Source organism: Bison bison, unplaced genomic scaffold (assembly GCF_000754665.1).
Source record: "Bison bison bison isolate TAMUID 2011002044 unplaced genomic scaffold, Bison_UMD1.0 scf7180017864456, whole genome shotgun sequence".
NCBI classification, from domain to species: Eukaryota; Metazoa; Chordata; class Mammalia; order Artiodactyla; family Bovidae; genus Bison; species Bison bison.
The window spans coordinates 28,166,978-28,180,174 of record NW_011495018.1 but is presented as its reverse complement, the minus strand read 5'-3'; the positions used below and the strand labels follow the sequence as shown (position 1 = coordinate 28,180,174).

The window sequence follows — 13,197 nt, the reverse complement described above, 5'->3', positions numbered from 1 at the left end:
GCCGCTCCGCTCCGGCGCTCCCGGACTCGCTGGGAGAGAGTAAGCCTCGCCGCGGACTGCCACCCCCCGCCAGCGCCCATTCACTTTATGGCAGGCCCGGGGCGCCCCCAGCCAGCAGCGGCTAGCCTCGCGCATCGGGCCCCGCCCCCTTCCAGCTGCACTGCCGGGGCTCCACCCTTTCCAGCTGTGAATTTTCTGGCCCCGCCCTCAGGGGAGGGGTCTGGCCGGCGCGGCGCCAACAGCCCCGCCCCCCGGCCAATCGGAGGCCCTCCTCAGCAACTGGGCCACGCCCCTCCCCACGTGGCTGAAACAGCGCTCGCGGAGAACTGCGTGAACTGGGTATCCCCTACCGAGCTCGGGCGGGTAGGCTGCGAGATGGGGCCAGGCAACCACCCTGAGCGAAGTGGAACCGGTGCTGGGGGATAGAGCCAGGTGGGGGTGGGGGGGCGCACGGCCCGGGAGAGACCGCGGGGTTTCAGCACTCAGACTTCGTTGCCGCTCAAATTTCGGTGATTTTCTCCACTTGTCGCTGTCTGTCTCTCTGCCCTTTTGTCTCAGCTCCAATCCTCCCACTTCTCGCCTTTTTTTTTTCCTTCGCCACCACTTTGCTTTTTCTGTTTGTCTCACTCCTCCGTCCCCTGCCACTTCGAAAGACTAATTTCTGTTTCTGACCCTCTTTTTCTTTTTTCCCTTGCATCTTTCTCTCTTCCTCTTCTCGGCTGCCACTCCTCCCCCAAGCCCCTTTTCCCCCTCTTCCAAGAAAGTAGCTTCGTGGAGAATTTGGAGTGAGATAAATTAAAACAGCATTCTAACCCTGCCATCAGTTGCAACATTGCCAAGTGACCTTGCACATGTAACTTAACTATGATTCCCTTATTCCTCACCCACCCTGTAAAATTAAAGGAGATTCTAGCTGAATCTCAGGGTTTGGCCTGGGCACTCTTCAGAGACCTGGGCAAGTTCCCTGTCAGTCTGCTCTCTTATCTTACATAGGCTATGTTCTCCCAGACTTATCAAGGCTACCTTCTTCTTGGTGATACCAAGTTCAGTTCTGTGGGTAAGGTGTGGCCTGGTGCTTGCAGGTTAGGGAGTTGCAAAGGATAGGACAGATTTCCTAAGGAATATGTGGAGTCAGGCTGAGTTGCTAGGGTGTCCCTGAGGGCCCTAAGCCCTATTACATAATATACTCCTAAGGTGAATCTGACTAGTCATGTCTTTGCCTAAAACCCTTCAATGGCTCTTGTTTGCTATCAGGATAAAGGCTAAGCTCCCTTGCATGGCATAGAAGAGTTTGAGGACCTGATTCTGTCTTAATATTCAATCTCCTTGTGGTTTCCTGTATATCTCCAACAGTAATGTGTTTCCAAACATTCTTCATTTTGCCAACTCCTACTCACCCTGCTAAGCTCCACTGAGGCCTCATTCTCTCCGGGAAGCCTTTCCTGAATTCCCAGGTTATCCAGAAGTCCAGCCTCTTGCTCCCACAACCCTCCTGTGTGTAGATCTATTATCTTACCCATCATATTGAAGAGATCAGTTTATGTGTTGTTCCCTATAATGCTAAGATTTAGGGGTGCGAGGACCATATCTTCCTCATCTTTCTATTCTTAGGCATTATATAGACACTCAGTACTAATATCTAAGAGAGAGATGTTTTCCTTGGAAAAATGGAGGTTAGAAGGTGCTGGGGCATTATCATTTCTCTTTGCCTCATCTCTAACACACAATTCCATTCATGCTTTTAGGTTGATTAATTTCTGGAGTGGAGATAGGATAGCAGGGAGTTTTGGCCTACTTAGAGGATTTTTCAGTTTATTATCTAGGACCTCTCAATCTGTGATAGGGTCAGAAGACCAAATCCAAGTTTTCAAATGAAGGTGGAAAATGGCTCAGAGGTAAGCTGGAAGAGATGCTACAGTGGTTGTATCATCAGCCTCTGACTCTCTTTGGGTGAAAGAGGCAAGATATTCAGCTGGACCCAGAGATCAGGAGCCCCATTTGTAGGTACACAGACCTACTGAGGAGTTCTTCGGGTCTGATGGGTTTCTCCATATTAGAGGATTCTAGCACAAGGCTTTGGATGTCTGGTTTTGAGACCACATTCCTATGGGGTTAGGAATGTAACTTCCTTAGACTTGCTGCTGCTGCTAAGTTGCTTCAGTCGTGTCTGACTCTGTGCAACCCCATAGTTGGCAGCCCACCAGGCTCCCCCTTCCCTGGGATTCTCCAGGCAAGAACACTGGAGTGGGTTGCCATTTCCTTCTCCAATGCATGAAAGTGAAAAGTGAAAGTGAAGTCGCTCAGTCTTGTCTGACTCTTATTGACCCCATGGACTGCAGCCTACCAGGGTCCTCTGTCCATGGGGTTTTCCAGGCAAGAGTACTGGAGTGGGGTGCCATTGCCTTCTCCGTCCTTAGATTTGAGTCATCCATAAATGAGAGGAAATGGGGGAGAGAGCTGGATCTTTTTTTCATCTTTCTAGCAGTCTCTTCAGGTCTGTAGGGACACCTAGGCTTTATTCAAGCAGATAGGCTAGGAACTCCAACATTCAATCTGCAAGGAGAAAACTCATCCTTCTGTCCCCTTTCTACACAAACTACTAGGTCACTCTAAATATCCTAGCAACTTCTATCATCTCTTGCCAGGGGAGAGGCAACTAGGGGCATCTTGCTCTCAGATGTTTTATCATTTCTAAGGCTTCAGGAAAGCCTTCAGTTTCCTGTCACTGGTGATATGGACTAACCCGTGTGATTAGCTTTTTTCCGGATAGGTAAAGAGTATCCAGGGACTTCCCAGGTGGTGTAATGGAAAGAATCTGCCTGCCAATGCAGGGGATGCAGGAGAGGCAGGCTCGATCCCTGGGTTGGGAAGATCCCCTGGGGAAGGAAATGGGAACCCAGTATTCTTGCCTGTGAAATCCCACGGATAGGGGAGCCTGACGGGCTGCAATCCATAGGGTCACAAAGAGTCGATATGACCTAGAGACTGAGCAAAAGAAACCAAGGCTTAGGATGAGGGTCAGAGCTGAGTCACAGTCTAATAAACTAAAGTGTAAGAGGTATCGAGGGGCAGTGAAAAAAAGAACTGGACTAGAGGTGAGGACACTTAGGTTTGTCTCTGCTCTGTCATTAACTAGATATACAAACATGGGGGCTATCTTTCCATTCTGGGACTCAGTTTCCTGATCCATAAAATGAAAGGACTTGAATTAAATATCCAAGCCTGTTGTCACCTCCCATTGTCTATTTCAGGATGATAGGCATAAGGCACAAGACACAGAAACAAAGTTGAGATGGGACAGATTCATTATGAGAAGTCAAGCAAGCAGAAGGCACGGTGGGGGACGGGAGGTTGGAATAGATTGCTCCCTTGAGCTGCCTTGAAAGGAAACGATTCCTCAAGTTTATAGTATTGGCCTAGGTGACTTTAATAGGGAGAAGCGGCCGGTTTCGGCGTAGAGAGAATAGTGTCGGCCACTCAAGGCTCTCAAAACGGACTCCGCCCCCTTTCCAGCAAATCATAGTTTTCTTCCCCATAATGCCCAGCAGCCACTGCCAAACTGTGCACTGCAACCTAACTCTACCTAACTCCACCTCTCCAACTGCCAGCATAATTTCTGCTTTTTTACTGGTTCTAGGAACTGTCACTCAGAGAGTCCTCGTATCCGTTGGTTGTCCCCTGCCTATCTTTTTCTTTCCCTTGTAATCTCGCCTCTTTAGGCACTACCCGCCTCCCGACGCCAATTTCCTTCCTTCGATTGGGTAACCGAAATGCCATTTTTCACGATGCGAAGCTATGATTGGCTATGAGCGGCAGGGCTCGTGCAGATACCAGGCAGCGGGCTAGACTGAGGCTAGTTACCACGTCAGTGAGCTGACAGGGAAGGTAGCCGGCTCCACCGCCAGTTCTGGCCGACTCTTCCTGGCTAATTGGGTGGGCTTTGATTTCGGCCTCAACTCCCGGAAAGGGCTCCTTTCCTGCTCCTATCTGCCGCCAGAGCCGGGAGAGCCGCTCAGAGACGCCTTCGAGGCCCGGGCTGGACATGAACAGCCGCCGCCGGTCCTGGGACTAGGCCCCGCCATTTTGGATCCGCTGACAGGTCAGCGAAGTCTCTTATTAGAGTTCCAGTGTCGTGAAGGCCGCCCTGACATCACGAGAGGGAATAAGGAGAGGAGAGCCCTTAAACCGAATGAGCCGGGTTGGGTTAGGGACGCAGGGGCAAGAACGAGATGAGAGAGAGATTGTTGTGGGAGGGCACTGGGAGAGGTGCAGGGGGCAAAGGTCAGGCCCCTGCCGCCGGAGGGGCGACTTCAACTCTGCCTTTTGATCTCTTGCAAGTACCCGAATCCTTCTCCCTGTGTTTCCAGGCTTAGCCTATTTCCTGTCTTTTGGAGCTTCCCGCGTCTTCCTTCCAGTTTTCAGAAGCTGAAAGCAAACTTGCAGAGTATCATATCTACATTTCAGGGTTGATTTTTAGAGCTTGGATGAGAGTCTCACTGGATTTTGTGCAGCGCCCACTTCTGTGTGACTGCCTCTTTAACACAGCTGAACTGCTTCATTAATGATGATGAACTAATCATCACTACTACTAGACCAGGTAGTGAGAAAGCTTGTGGAAGGACTGAGGCCAGCCTCCCGAGGACCTGTTTAAGAGAAGGCTTTCCTTTTATGGGGCTGCTCACCTGCCAGTCTGGGTCTGTGTGTAAACACTGGGCTTAATCTTCTGCGCCTCTTTCATCTTTTACAAATATTTTCTTCAGGTGTATATTTTTGGTTGCCATCTCTTCCCCAGGTCTTCTCTTCACTTGTCCTAAGGAGATGAAGTTTAATTTCAAGGAAGCCATTCTATTACAACATATTTGGAGGAGAGCAGAGAGGAATTTGAAAACCTGTGGTAGGAAGAGTCATGAGAGATATTCAATCAGTTTAAAAGTGGTAGGGTCAGGACAGCAGAATGAATGATGGAACATAACCCCAAAGAGCGTAGTTTGTGGTGCTGTGATGACTTTGACAAACTGCTGTATTGTAAAGCTATAAGAGTCCCTCAGTGGTAAAGAATGCCTTTAAAAATAAGGAATAGGTATAGTGTCTTTTAATGCACGACATAGAACTTGGCATGCTTTTAAATCAGGTATACAAGGCACACCTCTGGACCCTGTGGAGGATACAAATGGAAAGGTCTGATTGGAGGTTGCTTTGCTGTGCTCAGTTTATGTGCTCTGAAAAGCAGTAGCAATATATGTGTACTGGCCTATACTGTGCATGTCAACCTAAGTGCCTTTTAGCCTGTAATGTACACTCAGTAAGTGTTATCCATACCTAGGATTAGAGTTAGTGTGTGATCCTGTGGCCTGGTTCTAACCCTGGCAGTCAGGCCTTTTGCATGGTGAGGTAGTAACAAGGAGAATCTAAACCTCATTATGTTAGAAGGGAAAACAATCTAGGTTCTAGAGTGACTAAACTGTGCCCTCCTGAAATTGCGTGTGTATGTATTTGTTGATTTAAAATAAATGGGGTGGAAATTATAGGACACTATTTGCATTTTGAACTTATTTGAACTTATCTAACCTGAAGTATCCAGGGTCTGCTTTTCTCATCTGGGTTGACAGGCCCTGTTGATCCCTGTTGAGTTGATAATGCTTTGCATAATAGGCAGTCTAGTCTTTGGATATAGTATAACCAGTTCAGCATCTTTTCAGTTGGGCTTGGAGGTAAGTTAGGCATCAAAGATTTTACCTTTTCTTATTTAAAAAGTCATTTTCTGGATAGAAATAATTCTTTACTTCCAGCCCCCATCCCAAATCAGAAAATTTGTTCTTCCTTCAAGATTTGTATTTGAGCTTCTTTTTATAAGTGCCTGTAAACAGTACATTCTAATCTTGACAGTGATGCTCATTGGCACAGTGGGAACTCAGGTTGTAGACACATCTCATGAGTAGCTGGGCACCAATCCCAGTTGAACTCAAGTTCTCAGTAGTTACACTACTACTTCCTTCTCTGTGTTCCAGAAGGCAGGATGACTGCCACTTTTAGATAATAACTTTATTGTTTGGGTACTTAAACTGGCTAGCAATTAGAGAGGAAAAAGACACAGCTCCTGCTTTTGAGGAGACCCATTGTCTTTATACAGTACTCACTGGAAGGATCAGCCTTGTCTTTGCACAGCACTTCTATTGATTGATCAGTCTGTCCTTGTGATTCAAGGTGACTAATTAGAATGATTCTGTTGTGGGGTAATTGTGGAACTGAGTTGAAGGGAGTCAGGGAGGTTAATTTTACCTCTGGCTAGAAGAGCTGTGTAATTGTTAGCTCTTTAGCTTTTATTCTTCCTCTTTTTCTGTATTTCATTATGTTCAATGGCAGTTGTTTATTTAAATGAAAATGTACTGGACTTTGTGGTGATTTGGAGCCCACTTGTAGTGGATGTGATCATGAAATAATGATTTATTGCTATCATATAAACTAGGAAAAAAAAAAAAAGTAAATAAACTAGGGATTGCAAGCTCAAATGCCTGAGTATCAGGCAGGTAATGTAATTGAGTGAAGTGAGCCAGGAGGGAATGTGTTAGGATATAGTAGTGACTATAGTTGGAGAAGGCAATGGCAGCCCACTCCAGTACTCTTGGCTGGAAAATCCCATGGACGGAGGGCCCTGGTGGGCTGCAGTCCATGGGGTTGCTAAGAGTCAGACACGACTGAGCAACTTCATTTTCACTTTTCACTTTCATGCATTGGAGAAGGAAATGGCAACCCACTCCAGTGTTCTTGCCTGGAGAATCCCAGGGAAGGGGGAGCCTGGTGGGCTGCCGTCTATGGGGTCGTACAGAGTCGGACACGACTGAAGTGACTTAGCAGCAGCAGCAGCAGCAGCAGCAGCAGTGACTGTAGTGTACTGAAATGTGAGCACAGTATGACCATGCTTCCTATTTTTCAGGAGAAACTGGGAATTCAGATCATTATGTTTTAAACTGTTGGCAACTAGTTAAATTATTTAAAAGCCTTTTACAGGTGGAAAATACGTCTGTAGACTGGATTCTGTGCCATGACAGTGGAGGATGACTCCTGATACTCAAGATGAGCAGACCTCATGAGACTTAATCACTGCAGTTCTCTATGTATAATCATACAGACTCACTTTTTAATATTTGTCCTACTCTGCCAACTTTTATGCTGAGTTGTCATGTTGGATGCTCTGAGTGGTTAAAAGATGAGTGAGAGAAAGAAGCCTTGTTTCATTTTTCATCTCCAAGGTGACAGAAAGGACATCTTTGGACAACTTTGGGCTTATCTCAGTAACTCACTGCATATAGTTCTTGGGATAACCTCAGAATCTCTATAGAGGGAGGAAGTGGAATGGCAGAGCTGGGGTACACCAGTCACCTGCTTATTGGGTTGGGAGGATTTTCCAGTTGTATCCTCTCAGGGAATCAGCTTATTTCTTGGTTTGATTTTCTCTTACCTCCATACTTGAAGTAAATTTCTTGAGCCCAGTAAGTTATTTACTAATTCAGTAATTTTTGTTCACTTTCAACAAAGCACAGAATTATGGCATGTTCTTTGGCTAGCTATAGAAACCTTAAAAGCTCTGCATCTTTGGTGATTCTCTGGGATGTTAGAGAGATGAGTGAAGATAAACCTTGGAAGGGCCAGTTGATAGTTGTTCAGCTCCCTGGTACCTTCTACCTTCTCAGTATGCCCATCAGAGTTTTCTTGGTTTACATAGCTCTGTATTAGACATCAGAACACCATGAAAAAGAAAAAACCCTGAGTTTTTGCCTTTGGAGAATCTAATTTCTAGTTGGATAAGAACAACTTTTAAGCAATGAAGAAAAAAAATAATGGTCTACTAATAATCTGTATGTGTGTGTTCAGTCGCTTAGTCGTGTCCGACTCTTTGAGATCCCTTAGACTATAGCCCGCCAGGCTCCTCTGTCCATGGAATTCTCCAGGCAAGAATACCTGAGTGGGTTGCCATGCCCTTCTCCAGGGAATCTTCTGAACCAAGGGATCAAACCCTGGTCTGTATTGCAGGCATATTCCTTACTGTCTGAGTTACCAAGGAAGCCCCAACTAATCTAGTACCAAAGAAAATAAGACACATACACATGAATATGAAGAATTGACAATTACATAAAGAATTGTAATTATTTACAATGTTTCATAGAAGAAATGTGAACATGCACATAGCATATGAGGAGACTTCAGGAAGATAGATGTAAATCAGAAGCATTATTCTTTGGTGGATAAATGTGGGTTCTTTTTGTCCGTAGAGTGGCTAATATGGAAGGTTTGTAACTTCTTTTAATAGAGGAACAAACGTGGGTTACAGAAAGTTTTGCCTGCCCGGCTTAGAGTCCTTGTCTTCTGTGAAGCAATTGTTCTCACAAGAGGTGGATGTGAACTGCATCAATATTGAAGAGTCAGTCTTGGTATTCTTTCATTTATTCATTCAGTATTTATCAATTTTCTTACTATGTATGTATCATTTTTCTTTATCATTTTTCTGTGTAAAAGATGCTAAATTATGGTCTCTTCCTGAAATGCTCATAGACTCATGGGAGAGACAGACTAAATAAATAATTATAAATTAGCATAAGATATGCTTAAATAGAGGTAGGTGCAGTGCTATGGGGTGACAGAAAAAAAAAAAACCAAACCACTCTTGGAAAGTGGGTTAGCTAGGGAAGACTTACACCTTAGGTATTATCATAATAACAGCCAACCTTTGAGGGGTTTTAATATTCCTAATAGCATGCTCGGCCTTAACAACAAGTGGATGAGGAGGTACTAGCTCAGTTTTGCAATGAGAACTGTAAACTGGGGCTCAGAGAGCCTAAGAAACTTGTTTAATTAAGATCATATAGGTAATAATAGTCAAGAATACCACTGTGGTATTCTAAGTCTCTCATTGACTTTTGGATGTAATGAGTAAGGATTTACCAGGTGGATAAGAATGGGAAAAAATGTTCAAAACGGAAAAGGAACAGCATGCACAAAGGCAGACAGCAAAGATCGTGACTTGAACAAGAAAGAACTTTTGATGTTCTATTTAAGAAATATTTTTTGGCCACACTGCAAGGCATGGATCCTAGTTTCCCAATCGGGGATCAAACCCACTCCCCCAGCATTGGGAGGGCAGAGTCTTAACCACTGGACCACCAGCGAAGTCCCTTGATGATCTCTTATATAAAGAGTATATAGAGCATACATGGGGCATCAGTGTCCCCAGCCAAGCTTAAAAAACAGAGCATTACCAAAGCTAGGGCAATGTGTTGCCCTTCCCTGTTAGTCACATCTTCCTCCCCTTAGCCCCTGTTGTAAATTTTTTGTGCTTCCCTGGGGTGTAGTCTAGAGGGAGTTGCTAGTTGATACAGTGACAACTCCTCTTTGGATCCTCTTGGGGTGTGTAACTGGGATGCTGCGAAATACTAGAGGAATCCTGTTAGACCCAGGTTTAAACAGATAGTGGTTTCAAATAATATATGTTGCTCGGAATCTCTGAGCAGATAAGACAGTGGCTTATTTCCCTGGAGGATGTTAGTTGTTGTATTGTGTATTTAGTTGTTTGTTCTTATATTATTTCTGATAAAAGGTAAACCTTAAGTTCTTTTCTACCATACTCATGAGGTGTCTGCTGGCCTTTGTGACCTTGTGACAAGGGGGTTCTAGGTCGTTGGCTACTAGGCAGCAAGTGGTTCATCAGAGCTTCCCTTTTGAACCCAAAGGACAAATTTCCCTTGGGAGATTCTTGGGTAAGGAGACGTGTTTCAAGGCTTGGAGGGAGATTAGGCAACTCTACATAGTCCTTGAAAATAATTCCTCTTTATTCCCTACATGTTTCTTTTTTTTTTTTTAACTAAGAAACTTATGACAATGATTTTTTTGTTAGACCTTTGCTATCTTAGAAATGTGTTAGCTTTTGATGCCTAATGAATTTTGATTTAGTGTAGGTCGATTACTTCAGGTGGTATCCCAATTAATAACCTCAGATATGCAGATGACACCACCCTTATGGCAGAAAGTGAAGAGGAACTAAAAAGCCTCTTGATGAAGGTGAAAGTGGAAAGTGAAAAAGTTGGCTTAAAGCTCAACATTCGGAAAACGAAGATCATGGCATCCGGTCCCATCACTTCATGGGAAATAGATGGGGAAACAGTGTCAGACTTTATTTTTCTGGGCTCCAAAATCACTGCAGATGGTGACTGCAGCCATGAAATTAAAAGACGCTTACTCCTTGGAAGGAAGGTTATGACCAACCTAGATAGCATATTCAAAAGCAGAGACATTACTCTGCCAACAAAGGTTCGTCTAGTCAAGGCTATGGTTTTTCCTGTGGTCATGTATGGACGTGAGAGTTGGACTGTGAAGAAGGCTGAGCACCGAAGAATTGATGCTTTTGAACTGTGGTGTTGGAGAAGACTCTTGAGAGTCCCTTGGACTGCAAGGAGATCCAACCAGTCCATTCTGAAGGAGATCAGCCCTGGGATTTCTTTGGAAGGAGTGATGCTAAAGCTGAAACTCCAGCACTTTGGCCACCTCATGCAAAGAGTTGACTCATTGGAAAAGACTCTGATGCTGAGAGGGATTGGGGGCAAGAGGAGAAGGGGATGACAGAGGATGAGATGGCTGGATGGCATCACTGACTCGATGGACATGAGTCTGAGTGAACTCTGGGAGTTGGTGATGGACAGGGAGGCCTGGCGTGCTTCGATTCATGGGGTCACAAAGAGTCAGACACGACTGAGCGACTGATCTGATCTGATCTGATCTGATCCCAATTAAAAATTTATTTCTTCTGAAAGCCTTCCAAATAGCATGTAGATCTCAGATAAGTCTTGACACTTTTGTTTGCAATTTGTAGTATAGTGTTGTTTCTTGTTTCTGTATTGTTCTCAGTATGGGTGTTTTCTCTCTTGCTCTTAGTTCTTTATTTAAAAAATTTTTTTTATTTACTTTTGGTTGTACTGGGTCTTTGCTGCTTCACAGGCTTTTCTCTAGTTGTGGTACATGGGCTTCTCTTTGCTGTGGCTTCTCTTGTTGCTGAGCACGGATTCTAGGGCGGCTGGACTTCAGTAGGTGCGGTTCCTGGACTCTAGAGCACAGGCTCAATAGTTGTGGCCCAGGGGCTTAGTTGTTCCGTGGCACGTGGGATCTTCCTGGATCAGGGATCCAACCCATGTCTCCTGCATTGGCAACTGATTCCCACCACTGAACCATTAGGGAATTCCTCTTAGTTCTTCAAAAGAGAAATTAAAGGTACTTCCCTGGCAGTCCAGTGGTTAAGACCCCGAGCTTCTGCTATGGGGGGAATCACGGGCAGGGGACCTGTGTTCGATCCTGAATCGGGGAACTAAGATCCCACATGCCCTGGAGCACAACCAAAAAAAAGAGAAATTAAATATTCTTATTTTATAGTGGTCCTCTCCAGGCCCCCCCAAATATTTTTTACAATGATTGTAGTCAGTATATATACTACATATATTGAAAGCCCTCCAGGTCCCCCACTTGCTTTTGTAGCTTTACCTGCTATTATTCTTCTAGGAATAATGTTCCAACAAGTCTGGAATAATCCTGATCCTTTACATACTGAATTTTCCCACCAGTAAGCTTTTGCTCTTGCCATTCTCTTGTATTTTTGGCTGTTTGAATACTGTTTTTCATTTGCTTTTCCAGTGTTCTCTAACAGGAATATTTTCTCTACTTCACCCCTGTGACACTGCGTACCACTCATGTATTGGGATATGTATGGGTTGTGTATAGATGTATGTGTTTAATCTATTAGATTATAAATTCCTTGTGGGTGGATAGGGATAATTCAGTATGACTGTGTCTAGCATTTTGCTTAGCATGTGCTAAGTAATATCTGGTTGACTGAGGTGAATGTTTATTAGTTAATTAACTTTGATTGCTGTTCTTAATCATTTACACATGAAATAATACAACTATTTTTCTAAAGAGCTCATTTTTAAAAATCTAAAATTTAAAAAACTTTAAATTTTAAAGTTTAAAAATAGGTAATATATGTATGTGACACAAAATTCAAAAAGTATAAAAGAATATACAAAGAAAAGTAAGGCTTCCCCCCTCCACTGTGAGAGGAAGGAACTAGAAGTTCCGTTCTCCAGTGGCAACCTCTGTTGTGTGCTATGTCAACTCGCCTCAGTCATGTTTGATTCTCTGCAATCTTTTGAACTATAGCCCGCCAGGCTCCTCTGTTCACGAGATTCTCCAGGCAAGATTACTAGAGTGGGTTGCCATGCCCTCTTCCAGGGGATCTTCCCAATCCAGGAATTGAACCTGTGTCTCTTACGTCTCCTGCTTTGGCAGGTGGGTTCTTTACTTCTAGTGCTGCGTGGGAAACCCAATGTTTAACACTCCTCCACACTGGGGAATCGAACCCTGGTCTCCCGAATGACAGGTGGGGATACTCACCACTATGCTAAGAGTGTCTTAAAAATCTTTCCAGAGATCTAGAACATATTCATCTTGCCTAAATAATTTAAGGAAGAAGAGGTACTAGAGATTTTCTGATACTTTAAGTTATTTTTAAATTTATTTTTCTTCTACTTCTTGATTCTCTTCCTCTTCATCCTTATGTGTTCTCATCATTGAATCTTCTCCATTCATTGAAGAGAATATTATTGTGTGCCTAGAGCATTTAGTCTTCTGAGACTAACCTAGTTGTTTCTTTAAATTGTTATTAAAATAAATGTTGGGACTTCCCTGATGGTCCAGTGGTTAAAATTCTGTGTTCCCAATGCAGGGGGCATCATTTCGGTCCCTGGTTGGGGAAGATCCCACATACTACATGGTGAGGCCAAAAAAACAAAATCTTTAAACAATAGATACTATCTTTTGTTGGAATTCCCTGTGGATTGAGAGAGGTGTTATGGGCCTTTACAAAATTTGTACTTTTTTCCTTTGTCATAGTAGTTTACATGCTTCTCACTTTCTTTATGCAAAATATGCAAATAGAGCTACTTGCAGCGTGCTTCCCCCCCACCCCCCACCCCGTGTCTCTGGTTCAGTTTTCTTTTAGATCCTGCTGAACTCTATAAATGCCTCAAGGGCAGAAATTATATCTCATTTCTTTCATAATTATTAATTTTAAATTATATTGATAGTATAGTAATACATTCTTGTAAAAAATTAGAACATAGATAAGGCTATGCTGCTGCTGCTGCTAAGTTGCTTCAG

The 13,197-nt window shown here is 44.0% G+C and overlaps 1 protein-coding gene across 1 annotated transcript in view; it reads left to right on the top strand.

Annotated features, from left to right (window-relative positions):
* Positions 1-3,840: 3,840 nt before the first annotated feature.
* The window catches only part of GBF1 (golgi brefeldin A resistant guanine nucleotide exchange factor 1), a 123,751-nt gene continuing 114,394 nt past the window's right edge, over positions 3,841-13,197 (top strand). The window contains exon 1 of the mRNA XM_010859446.1: positions 3,841-4,099. The gene's annotated coding sequence lies outside the window, so the exon portion shown is untranslated. The remainder of the gene's footprint in view (positions 4,100-13,197) is intronic.